This window comes from Calidris pugnax, unplaced genomic scaffold (assembly GCF_001431845.1).
Source record: "Calidris pugnax isolate Ruff unplaced genomic scaffold, ASM143184v1 scaffold89, whole genome shotgun sequence".
NCBI lineage: Eukaryota > Metazoa > Chordata > Aves > Charadriiformes > Scolopacidae > Calidris > Calidris pugnax.
The window spans coordinates 906,063-919,724 of NW_015090865.1; the positions used below are offsets into that span (position 1 = coordinate 906,063).

At 40.9% G+C, this 13,662-nt stretch overlaps 1 long non-coding RNA gene across 2 annotated transcripts in view; it reads left to right on the plus strand.

Annotated features, from left to right (window-relative positions):
- Positions 1-13,399, plus strand: part of LOC106889862 — a 13,877-nt gene extending 478 nt beyond the window's left edge. Inside the window, exons 2-4 of one of the 2 annotated variants that reach the window (XR_001412409.1) lie at positions 8,777-8,842; positions 9,261-9,352; positions 13,349-13,399. This is a non-coding gene — a long non-coding RNA (uncharacterized LOC106889862). Of the gene's footprint in view, positions 1-8,776; positions 8,843-9,260; positions 11,651-13,348 lie in introns of those variants that run through there. The other variant, XR_001412408.1, reaches the window with a different exon arrangement.
- The last annotated feature ends 263 nt before the right edge of the window (positions 13,400-13,662 follow it).

Genomic DNA, 13,662 nt, shown 5'->3' on the forward strand with positions numbered 1-13,662 from the left:
CCCCCCCCCCCCGCCTCCACCGCCGCCGCCGCCCGGCCTGACGGGCCGGCTCCGCCGCTTCCGCCTTCCCCATGCTGCCAGCGGCGGCGGCGGCCTCCGCGGCGGTCAGAGGGCAGAGGGCAGGGTTCGCCCCCTCCCCGCCGCCGCCCTCTCCCGTCCCCTCCTTCCCCTTCCCCGCCATGGCCGCCAGCGCTGAGGGGGACCCCGCCACCAGCCCAGTCAGGCTGAGGTCCCCCACGGGAGAGCGGGGTCCTCGGGGTCCCCTCCCGCCTAAGATCCCCGTCTCCTTATTAATACATGGCTGTTGTTATTTCTAGAGGGGACCGAGATCCCTGCGGGAGCTGTGGGGAGAAGGGAACCTCTATAGATAGCGATTGTTGTCATTATTATTTACTATTATATATGAGGGGCTCGGGGGCGGCCGCGGGCTTGTGCTGCTCTGGAGGGAGCCCTCAGTCGGCCCGTCCCGCTGGAAGCCACTTTGGAAACCCTTTTATTTTCCACCCCATCTGCCCGCCCTGCCGACTCTCTAGGGTTTAAACGAGAAAGCAGGAATAATTGTCGGGTGTTTCGAGGGTGCGTCGGGCCGTTGATGGCACACCTGGAGGCTACGTCTGTATGTGTGCCTGTACACACGCACCTGTAAGCAGAGTCACAGAACCACAGAGTCCTCAGGGCTGGAAGGGACAGCTATTAACCTAGTTTCTACAAAAAAAAAGAAAAAAAAAAAAGCCCACACTCAATTAAGGTTGCGAGCCTCCATATCCCATCCCCCAAAAACATAACAAGCAGGGAAATCAGCAGCCAAGTCAGATAATACTTCATCCACCACCCCTCACTCATGAGTCCCCAGTCCACGGCTCATGGGTTAGTGAGCAACAAAAAGCTTGGGAGACCTCCTCATACCGCTGAGACCTACAGGAAATTAAAAAGTTAAAGCTGAAGGCCATTAGGGAGAGTAAAGTATGATGCTGCCCACAATGCTTAATGCTAAGCGAGTTATTGTCCAGGGTCAGAAAAGGTTGGGGATCACTGGTCTACACAAAATCATTAGTCTGTGTCCTGGCTCACGTAGTCTCTGTACATGATTCAAATACTTAAATGACCCCTAAGTTTTGACTGGGAACAATATTTGTCTGCAGGCTATGGTATTTAACACAGCGCTGGCACTTCTTTCCTCTTCCACATTGTATCTGATTTTTGTTGATGTTGGAAAACAGATAGTCCAGTTGGAAATGAAAAATTTAGAACGTATCTTGGGATCATATTTAGGCAAAAGCGTGTAAATGGATTATCTAGGGTAGTAATTTCTTAAAGAGTTATAAATGCTACGATTATCTGCCTTGGTTTTTATTTGTGTGACACTAACGGTCAAATTAAGGCCGTACATCATTCTTTGGGATAAATTGCCATTCCCTTCACCCAAAAATCGCTTCCCCTCCTCTCCAGCTGCCAGTGTCCCACATCCTCAGGTTTCTTTCCCAAATATTTCGCAGTGAGTTGTCAACAAAGCTGCCGGGGCAAACTGCTGTGCTCGGGGAAAGAGTAGCTGTATTTCAGGCTGGAAGAACCAGGCAGGATTATGGTGACAGTGTTCTGCAGGAGACTTAGGCCGTGGAGGAAAGCCACGGGGTTCTTGTTGGAAACCAGGGAGACATATGTACATCACATTATTTCTTAAATGAATTTTACCACATACAAATTCTGTTTTAATAGAGTATTCTTCATTGCACTAAATCGAAACCAAGCATAATGCACTCGTCAAATCAAAACAAGAAATGAATTTTAGGTAGGCAGAATGTATTTATTTAATCAGAAATCTAAGTCAAACATTATGTCTTGCATGCTGAGTCTTAGGAAAAGTTTTATGGGTTCTTATAACAGGCAGGATTTGTGCTTTTTCCTTGTCTTTTATTGGCATTCTATCATTTCTTATTATTGTCTCTTTCTAAATGGGGTCTGACTGGAATACATGTGCATGCAGCTGAACCGGGGGAGGTGGAAGAACTTTTGTACCTCCGCATACAATAAATCAATTAAATACCCAATCTGCCTTTCCTGCTTTCGAAAATAAGCAGATTATTAGTCTTCTACTCCTTATGCGCAATCTGGCATGTGAGAAGAGGAGAGTGGAGCCTTTCTCACGTCTCCTCTCTGCTGGGCTGGTGGAGCAGGCGTTGGGGAGATGTCCTCTCAACTCCCCCACCCCTGAGCTTGCAGTGAATGCTGCTCAAAGGTGCACCCGATATATTTTGTTCCCTCTTATACCCCTCTAGGGTCAAGTTGCAATCCAGCCTTTTGATTTCGTTCTCTTTGGAACAGGGACATTGTCATCTTCTTGAATGTAACGTGCGATATAAATGACAAAACATCTCCCAGAAATAATGATATCTCCAGCAGCACAGTGTCCCCTGGCACTGTGTTAGAGCATTAATCCAGAAACGACTCAGATTCCCGCTTACTATCACTTCCCATGATTTAGTGAATATTACATTAGAAAATCCATTTTGTTTTCTATGCACCATTTTGGTTATGAGACCGCACCATTTTGCTTTTTGCTTTTCCTCCCCACGTTGAGACCAAGCACTGTGGATGCAGGACAAACAGTGCAGGAATATGAGTGGTCATTAATATTAAATACTTTGCCTTAGCATTACAGTGGGAATGCTAATGAGGGTGACTAATCTTCGAGAAACCATTTTTTCTGCCTGAATTCGAAGCGGGCACTAACCAAACAACAGTTCACGTGGGGAAGGATACTGTGAAGCTGACAGAAGTGATGGACAAATTCTGTTTTCACTGGCTCTTCGCTGATTAGAATAAGCAGACAAAAATAGATACAAGAGAAGGAAAGTCTAGGGACTCTGAGAAGGATAATTAAAACTCAAATGTCTCCTGGGTAAAGGGCGGAATTTTTCTTAGATTGGGTTTTGGCAAGATCTGTAATTCATGCTTTCTCTGTGAAAAGGACTTACGGCTTTTTATATATCAAGGTCACCATATTCCTTCTTCTAGCTAGCTCATGTCATCAAAATGCTCCTTAATCTCAGAAGTTTATTTATTTTGAGTGGTTTATTTAGGAAGGAATGGCTAAGTGGACTAACAAAGTGAGAGAAGAGAGGGACATTATCTACAAGGAGAGGGGGCATTGGAGCAGCCACCAAGAGCATGGTACAGAGAGTGCAAATCAAAAATGTAGAAGCAGTTTTCTGAGGCCAGATATTCCCACTTTGGTGCCTTCAGCAGCAAGAATTCTGGGCTCACCTTTCTCAACTGTCTTTCTCCAACCCCACACAGGTGGTGGGAGGACAGGGAAAAGGGACAACACAGAGAACGATGCAGGAGCTACCATCCTTAGGGAGAAATCCTTTTTACCACAGTATAGCACTCGAGGGAGCTGCTTTTGAGTGCAAGCTCCAAACATAACATTTGGAGCTCAAAATCCTCTAAAAGAAACAAAACCAAGGACTGGAAAATTCGTGATAGAACATCCTCAGAGCGAGCGAACTTGGACAGAAAACATGATACAGTGATGAGAGTGAGTTTGAAAAATGGTTGTTTATCACAGAACAACAGTGGATATCTATGGTGTATTTAGTACGGAACCTTAATCCTCATGTGTGCCGTTTATCTCTATTACATGTTCTTCAGGGCATTTCTGGGCCAGAAGATCTACATTGTTTTTTAAAGAGGGAATTCCAAGAATTATGGTGGATTTTTTTCAATTTCAGTAATTTGAAATACCCTTTCAATTCTCCCTCCGGAGCCAACAGTACATCTGATTAAACATCAGCCTTGGTATTCTGGCTGCCCTTGCAAAAGAAATTGCAAGAAAATATTTTTGCCTGTTCTGCTGAGACAGTTCCATCTTCTGCTTCTCATTTCCAGTTGCGTACTTGCTAAAGAGGATCAGAGCAGTTGTCTTACAGTGGGAAAGCGTAGCAGATAATTTGATGATTTAATTTCTCCCTGATTTCTGTTTATAAAGTAGGAAGCATCTTGGTTTGCTTTTTTTTTTTTATGAAAATGCTATCTCTTCTTTGAAATTACTTGCTGAATAATTCTTTGTTGGCAGATCTCGGGCAGTGTGTCTCTTTTGAACGTTGTGTAGTTGTGCGGCACAGGCTGGTTTTGTCTAGACATGTAACGAGCCTCTTCTTTCTGCCTTGCTGACTCTGACTTTCAGTAGCAGTTGCAACTGTCCAGATTGCACATTTTCTGGAGAGACTATGCAAATTTTGAGACTGAACATTGTTGTCTGTTAACTTTATCTTAGCTGTTGTTATTTTTTCAATTAGTGACTTCTTCAGGAATTCACTAGGATTAATTGATTGCAGAAATCAAATAGCTGGGCTCAAACCCACCACTGTGGATTGGGAAGTTTTTCTCAAGCTACTGTTTTTGTCTGCTGTCTTGGTTTGAGAATAATTCATTAAGTGGCAGTATTTTGATGTAAACATTAAAAGCTAGTTGAATATTCATCACATTTCCGTCCTGAACCTAAATTTTGCTTCCCCAAGCATTCATGGTTTTCTGAGGCTGGTTGTGTCAGGATGCATCCTGCTCTGCCTGCTCTCTTTTACCTTTCACATTCATTCTTATGGAACATCTCCTTAGAAGTACAGGCTCATCCTCTGGCTGTCTTTGGCCTCAACATGGGCTAAATCTTCTCAGATAGCTGTCTATAGCCCTACACACACCTCTTGGGTACAGCCACAGTCATCACTTCTGTGCCATTGTTCTCTCTAACCAGGTATGGATTTATCCTCCCCTCTGTTTAGGATGCAATTTATCTCTTCTCTGCCTCATCCTTTCCTGGATTTCTTGCATTAAGGCAATAAACAGGATCATAGAACAAATAGCAAAGGAAATGTGTCTCTAAAAAGGTGAATGAGGGCTTGAAATCAGGCAAACGCCCATGGAATTGTCCATTGTTTTGATAGAAGTCTGGTACTTTTCAACCCAGAAACCTGGAGTAACAGTTACAGTAGAATTTTGTGCAATATCAGACTTCAAATAAGCACCAGGTACCACTAAAAGCGTTGGAACATCATCTTTTTTGTTCATTTTTAGCTGAACTTGTTTCACAGCCTTTCAACACTGTCATCCATTGTGAAGTTCAAAGGGGCTTAAATGCTGTAAAACAGTCATCAACTGCTATAATTAAACTTGCCAGTCATCCAGATTTGACCCAAACTGCCTGCGTCTCAAGATGTTAGTCAGGTGTCTGGGTTAGATTTCAACTCAGTCTTTTTAAGACATGAAGACACCTACCTCTCGGCAGCTTTTGCACAAATCGCAAGCAGGCGAGTCATTTTGCTCTTCTGTCAAAGCATCCCCATCACGCAGACTCCTCGAGCTCTTCTAACCTAAAATAGCTGTGGGATCCCTCAGGCACACGGAGAGGCCACAACCCTGCCCTGGACCTGGTAGGATCCAGACTGTCTTCAGCAATACCTCCTCGGGGCAAGGGACCAGTCACACGCAACTCTTCTGAAAGAGTTTAGCTGAAATTAGCTAAGGGCTAAATTCAGATTTGCCCTTGGCTCTCCTAAAGCTGACACTTGGAGAAGTTCCCTTTCAAAAAAATCATAGAAACACAAACTGGGGCTCAAAGTAAAGAGTTACATTGGAAATGGAGATTGGCTCTATGACGTCTATTTTCAGACTTAAATATGCACATGATTTTCTTGTTTTCAGCACATGTCCCCTGCTTGAAGGTCACAAACAACTTTTAAGCATTGGAAATAGACATGAATAATATAAGGAGAGTCAAGGATAATTTTGCCATCTCTGCAGAGAATAATCTTTTTTTCTGCGTGACAGAACCTAAGAAATATTAGCAATAGAAACAAACGACTTGAAAATTATGACCTTCTTTCTGGTTTCCTAATGAACTAGCAGGGAAAAAAAAAAAGAAAGAGATTTTTATCATTGTCTGAGTATGAAGTTTCTTCAGAGGTACTTTTCCTGGGTTTAAATAACTCATGCATTTATTCTCTCTTTATAGGTCTCTAAGGATCTCAGAGACCATTACCTCAGAAATTATCCAAAGTTATCAACTCTCTTAAGGAGAATCTCAGCAAATACCAGAAAATTATGTCCTAAAAAAAGTTCTAATAATGGAAGTTCTGAACTTCTCTACTTCTTTTTCCTCCCTAGTACTTCAAAATGCTTTATGGGACCTACACATTCTGCATTGGTTGGCTGCCATACGAGGGCAGACAAAAGGGAATTACTTGCAAGAAGATTAAATTGTTATGATTCCATCATTGGTTTGTGTGCTGAGTAAGCAGTTACAGCAAGGTGATAAAGTATCTACCCACCTTAAAGCAGAGTGTCCTCCTTGAAAAAAGTGAAAAGTCTTCCTTGAAGTTAGCTCTTCTTAACTGAAACAACACATTTAAACTTCCTGCTCATTCCCAAGACTTTTTCCCAGGCTTAGCTGCCCCCAAAATTTCTTCCCAGGGATTTTCTCCTACCAGAGGACTACCCTATGTCTCTTCTGTTGTTGAAGGGTCTAATGGAATCCACCTGCAGCACTGAGTCAGCCGTGATTAATCTGCAGTTAACTGCAGGGTCTCAACACCTCCTGTGTGTTGGTAACAGGAGAACCCTTCTTCCCTGATGATACAAAAAAAAAAAAAGTAAAATAAAATAACATAACATAAAATATTTTATGAAGGAAGGAAGGAGGGTAGATGTATTTATTCAATTTAGATTTAACATGTCTCCTTTCAAGTTCTTGTAAACCAAGACATGGGTTTTCTAACTCTTCGCCCCACGTTACAGAGCTGGTATAAAGCCCAGAACAATATTTGGTATTTTGGGAGAATTTTTTTCTCTTGCTGAGTTGATGAATAATTCAGATTTTATATCATCTTTGCCTCCTAGCAATATAAGTTTCAATTTGGCTTCAGCAAGGTCTTAATATAAATATGTGATTAGAGAAGGAATCTAAATTAAATTGCTGTAGTTAAGTTTTATGTGCATTAAATGTATGTACTCCAAGCACTCTTCTCCAATGTTACTTACAACCGTCCTTTCTTTGAAGCATGGTTTATTCTTAGAAAACTCAAGCTGCTCCTAAAATTCTGCTCCCAGTAAGAGGCAAATTGGATAAAAACAACTTATTTAGAGGAGAGAGCTTGCAGAGCTCATGCAAGGAGACGTGGAGTGCTGCTTGAAAGCCTTCTATGCCTTTTTTTTTTAAAGAATTATCCAATACCTAGTCATATAACAGATAAAATTTCACTTCTCCAAAATATCTGTAGTGCATCTTCTTCCCAACACCAAAAGTTGGAAGGATTGTGAGGGCTATGGGAATACTGCAAATTTATTTTGGCACCGCCTCGTGCTTCAAGCATCCTGGAAATCAGCACTGGATATGTTCTCATAGTCTGGATGTAAATTAGCCATATGTGCATTAGTGGCATTATTTACAGATTGAATTGTGCAACTATACTTAGGGCCTTAGATAAATTATTTCTATATTGGGTCCAATTTTTGCTGTCATTTACAGTAATATAAATCTAGGATCACTCCACTGTAGTCAGTGGGGTAATTACTTTGAATTTTCTCCAGTGTGACGGAGAGCAGAGTTTTGCCTCTGATTATTATTTGCAGCTCTGAAGCCCTTCCCCCTGCACTAGAAATCTACTGAGTCTCCTCTGTCAGCTTGTCCACTCTCGCTTTGGAATTGTGCTCCAAAAATGCAGCTGCACATGAAAGTGAAGCGATGCAGTCAGACTTCGTTCTTTTCGGAGTCAGAGTAAATAAAAATGAAAGCAGCTCCCTGGTGTTACAATCTCTTGTTGGATATATGGCTTTGCTCTTCATAATCCTTTGTCTTTGCTTCGAAAAGAGGGATTGCTGTGGAAGTTTGCTACCGGCGCTATCTCTGGTTGAGCCCCAGTAAAAAAGTTAATATTAACAGTATCATTATATATTGTTATATATATGCAGGATATAGACGTCACCCTCTGAGTTTCGTCGACCACCACTTTGAATGGACCTAGTGTTAACAAAAGTGATTTGTTTTTTTACTTTGGTCATTGCCTTTTGGTTTTCACTGTGTCTTTGTGGCTTAAGCCGATGATGCTCCCTCTTTTTCCGTTGATGTTTGGCGGCATTGTCTATCAAACTGTGAAAAAACAGTGAATAACAGTAAAAACTCTCTATAGCAGCTCTTTGGAAACTCCTGTCTGCTAGAAAAATATGAAATCAAAGATGGAGCATACCAGTCTCAACAGAGAAATAGAAACCATGCTAACACATCAGCAATTGTTCTCTAGAAACACTCTCACTGATGCTGGAGTAAATATGATTGTCCATGTAAGAACACAGATGGCTCATCATCCAGCAACATATGATGTTAAGGCATACCAGCGCTGGATGCAACTTCGTAGCTGTGGTTCAAAATCTCATGTAAGAGGAACACACTGGGATACTGGTTATATCTTTTTCAACTCAGTATTTCTAATGAGAAGAAGATGTCTGAATGTATTTTATGTAAGTCATAATCATTTGAAAAAATGCATTAGCAGGCACAGGTCTCATAAGTGATTCTAAATCATCTCCATATTTTGTTTTCCTTCAGCTTCTCCTTTGTTTCTTTGCTGCTGCTCAGTCTCATTTTTTCTCTCCCCCATACTGCTGCAGCAGCATGTCCACCTTCATTTACAGTGATAAAAAAGGCTATATAATTAAATGCTCCATTTTGCCAATCGGAGGCTTTAGCTGATTAATTTGTCTCTGGATCTTATCTTTCGTACAGTGTCCTGCCACTACCTGGATCCTTCCACCCCTAGTGACAATAGCAAGACATCACAGAAACTTTTAGGTAAGGCATTAATAATTGCACCATTTCTGGGTTTGAGCGGCATGGTGAAGCCTGGGGAGTGCTGACTAAAGGAGCACAAAAATAACATTACTGTGCAAATAACCTTTACTCAGCAAAACTCCCAGGCAGTCCTAAGTACTAACTTAAACATCATCCCAGCCAAGACACCACTTTTCAGGCCCATCCCTGAAATTGCTTAAGTCTCAGAAATTTACTTCAGCATTTAAGCATCGAGCATATGTTTCCAAAGAAGACATTTTGCCAAACTTTTCTATCCAGTGGCAAGCCCGAGATTTAGGAGTTGGTGAGAGAGAAGAGGTAGAGAGGTAGAAGAAAGACTAGAGCAGCTGGGTTGTGCATGGTACCAGTGGGATTGGACAAAGACAATTAAATGCCTCCATTTTTATATTTTTTCCAGAAAAGTTCGAGTCATGGAGGCTGTCGGGAAGGAAAGAGGGAGCTTCCCAGAAAGATCATCAGCGATCCTACGAAGAGGAGAGCATTCAGGATGTAGGTTTTAATGTGGTTCATATACCAATGTTGATTTTGCCAACTAGTTCATCTAAGTAAGACTGATCTGCCCCAGCACATCCTTGGTCATAGACATCATAATGATATACAAATTTGCCTTGGCCAGAATGCCTCACCTGGGACTCCTGCACCCAGCCCAGTTCACAGGTCTCCTTATGTTAGAGCCATCCAGTCTTGACTGAAAAGCTTCTGGGCTGAAGAACCCATGATCCATTTGTAGAAATTTTCCTGATGACTAATTAACCTCACTGCTAATCCTGTCTGCTTTATCCATAATCAGAATTTGACATTTCCAGCTTCTAGGTCTTGATCCATTTTTATATGCTGAGTTACACAGCCTTTACAAATCTTCTCCATGTGGAGGTATTAATATATCACAATCAAGTCTCTTAACCTTTCTTTTGATAAAGTAAACAGATTAGGCTGCATACATCTATCCCTACAAGGCAGATATTCCAGATCTTGAAATCATTCTTTTCTGATCTATTTTCAATTTTCCACGGCTTCTTTGAAGTGTGAACACCAAGACTAGTCATGATATTCCAGTAGTTTTCCCACCAGCTCACACACAGCTGTACTTCTTGTGCCAGAATCCCTGGCCCAGTCATTCTGCTGCTAGCTTAGGTTTAGGAAATTCAATCTAGAGCATTAAAACACTTGCTATATATTTTCCCTGCATAATTGGAAAGCAGTGAGAGATCAAGCAAAGGATCAAATCTGAGGGAGAAAAAAAAAAAAAAAAGTTTCCAATTCTCAAGTTAATTGTCCTGAAAAGTTTGGAGAAATTTACTACAGAGATACTCTCCCATAGAGCAACCAAGTGCTGACTGTAAGTCTGTTTATGCTTTGGACACATCTGTATGGCAGCAGCATAAAGAGTGTGGCATGCTGTTTAATATCTGTCAGGCTTCTTTTTTAAACCACTTAATAAGCATGTATGTAAATTCTACGCAATAAAAAAGTTCTAACAACTAGAACAAGAATAACCTTTTATGTGGTGGCTCCCACCCTTAATCCCAGCTCCTACATGCCAGTTCCTCCCCCCACTTTCACAGCCCCATTTCTTGACAGGTGCCAGAAGGTTTCAGAATTTTCTTGCGGCTTCACCATGGGAACTGCCATTTCACCAGGAATGAATTTGACCTGCTGAGCAATAAAGCTGAGGCAAAACACTTACACTCTAGCCAGAATGGGGGGAATTGCTTGTCTTTCTGTTGGCATGGACTCCTCTGGCAATTTTTTTTTTTTTTATCCAAGGAGAGCTCCATGTTCATTCAAAGTCCCTCTAGCTTCACCTTGAGAAAGAAGCAGGGCTTTGAAAGTGTCGTTTTCCCAGCAACAGCTGCTGCTTTTAGCATCCAACAGTCTTTAAATCCATAGAAGGCTAGTTTATATGGACAGGGAAGCATTAAATGCTAGGAAATGAGGGTCTTTAGGTAACTATTCCAGATCTGCTATATCTGCAGTTACAGCAATTGGTGGTGTAGGTGGTGTTCTTTTACTGGCTTTTAATGAGACACATTTATTACTGCCTTGCGATAAACCAAAGTAAAGTCATAAAAGTGACTTTCATTGAACATTTGTTTGAGTCCTGCCTGGGTCTTATAAAGCTTCATTTGTTCAAGACTTTAGTTTTTGTTTTACGTGCCTGCCACCTTTTTGGTAACAGCTGTTATCTCCTTTGATAGTAACATAAAATGGGCTTACCTTCCACCATACAGCAGAAACTTCTTTCATGGCTTGTGTGAGATCGAGTTGGGAGCTGATACTTTGTCATATGTGAAACCACTTGAGTAACCCAACTGCTCCATACGACTGGGCAGATCATGAGTTTGAAACTGCTTATGTTTATTTATGGTAATTTCACACTGCTTGAAAAAAAAAAAAACAACAACCCCAAACTGTGCAGGTTGATAAAAGAACTGAAATTTTAGGAAGTACAGCATCTAATCCACGGGGTTTTGTTCAGGGGAGTGAAGTCCCAATGACTTCAGAGAGATCCTTGATAGACCAGAATCTTCAGCCAGAGCATGGCATGGTGATAAAAATAAATATATTCTTTTAGGTCCAACAATGAATCCAAATTCTTTAATGCTTATGAGTTTTCTTCAACTACTGCACTAGTACGTGTTTCACTAAATACGAGTTCCAATATTGCAGCTAAACTCTCTGGAAATATTCTCCAAGAAATGTTCTTAACAATTCACCTCTGTAAGTTAATACCTATTAAAACCTAAATATGAATTAGATTTGGAATTTCCTGGATTCTTGTGTTTGTCATGCAAATTTTCAGTGCTGTTCTTTTTATGATAATATGAAATAAAGTAGTTTCTTATAGTAACATTGTAAATCATTTGCTTTCTATTACACGCAGCTGGTTTTGTTACAGTAATGATTTTGTATGGGTGCACACTGCAGTGCATATTAAAGGCAATGAGACATTCTTTTTCAGGGCTCACATGCAATTGATGTTTGTGCAAATATAACCAGATAATGACAAAACAGTAATTTATTATAATATATTAGCGAGGCTGGGTTTTCTCTCTTCTCCCAAAATGCACCTTCTCGTGAGCTGCCCTTCCTCCCCCCCCAGCAAATGCTTATTTTTCGTGTTTACAGAAATGACTCCCCACCCTTGCAGATGCAGATTACGGTTTTTCAGCTCACTAGAGATCCAGAATCAAAATCAAAACCAGCTGGTGTTTTTAGGCGGGTGTCTTACTTTAGCTTACTCAAAAGAACACAAGATGAACGGTAAGAATTAAATAAACCACAAATTATTTTGGGGACTGTCTGGTTTATATTAGAAGTAAACTTTTCACTGCTGGCTGTTGTTTCAAAACTATTGCCTCTATTTTTGATATTCATCCTTGGGATCTAACACAAACTATGTCTTACTAGTTTAATCCATTGTTAGGCCATGTTTAAATATCTTTTATTATAGTCATGTGCTATAAAATAGTTCTCACTGGAGTTTGCTGGCTTGAAGCCAGAGGGTAATGCTGCTTCAAGTGGCACAGCGCAGTATTAAAAGAATTTCTTTCCTTTGGTGTTGGTACTTACCAATTTCACACCTTGAAAGGAGCCTAACTACATCAAAATGTGATGTATCTACTTCGAGTGCAGGGACTAGAAAAATATTATAGCACAAAAGAGAGCAAAAAAAACCCATTTCAACTGTATCAACAGTTTAGTCATTTTTGTGTGCGATTAGCAATTTGTGTAATTCCTTGCTGTAGAGCCTATGAATTATATACAAATATTTTTCAAGCTTCTGTTTTCAAAAGTAATTTTGTTTTTAACTTGCTGCAGCAGGACCACTTACAGGATGACAATGACCATGATTTAGCTCATAATTAACATTAAATTAGGTCATTTGTATTTAGAAAGATTTTTTCCTCCACTGGAACTACAGTTGAATGAAGGGTGTAACATCTCCAATTCCAGCTTCTGACAGCTTTTTTTTTTTCCTCATGCACAGCCACAATCACACAAACGCTACCAATAAAGTGAAAATAGAATTATAATAATGCTTCGTAATATGGACTTTCTATTCTGGAAGCATTTCAGCAGGAGCAGATTCCTTCCCTCATACATTTCCAAATATTTCCTGGTATGGGCCAGGTTCCATCGGGATGATCAGGGATTAGGACAAAAAAATTGCTACCATTACTTCATCCCTGTGGTTTGTACCAGCACCTTCAGTCTAGGGTATTATGACATTCAGTTCTGTTGTTTCTATTATTCATGGTGAAAACATGCCCAGAGAGGAAGGAAAGAGGCTGTTAGGAGCAGTTAACCTCTGCAACTTCCAAGGAGAGCGCTAACATTCAATATATGCCAAATGCAGGCCCATTAGGTTGAATAATGAGTGAGTATATCTGAGACTTTGTACAAGACAAGATGAAAACAGATTGGGCAGGCTATTGTACCACGCTTTATTACCTAGTGAAATGTAATTTGATCCATTTGCAGGAGGAAGAACCAGAGATGCTTGTTCAAAAATTCAATTGTTCCAGAAAGATGTAAGTACCCCAGTGTTGTTATTTTTATATCGATTTTTATGAAACACATGTAGTTACGTTTTTACAAGGCAGTAGGTTCTCTTAACGATGGCAGCAAGACAGGCAGTGCAAATGTTAGGGGGCTGAGTACATTCTTCTGTCAAATGACAGAGGGCAAGAATATATAGTTTAACTTCAGCCTTGTAGAAATAAAACCAGAACCAGACGTCCAACTCCAGGAAACCTGTGGTCGTTTTGGTTCCTGGAGAGGTGACACTCTCCTGT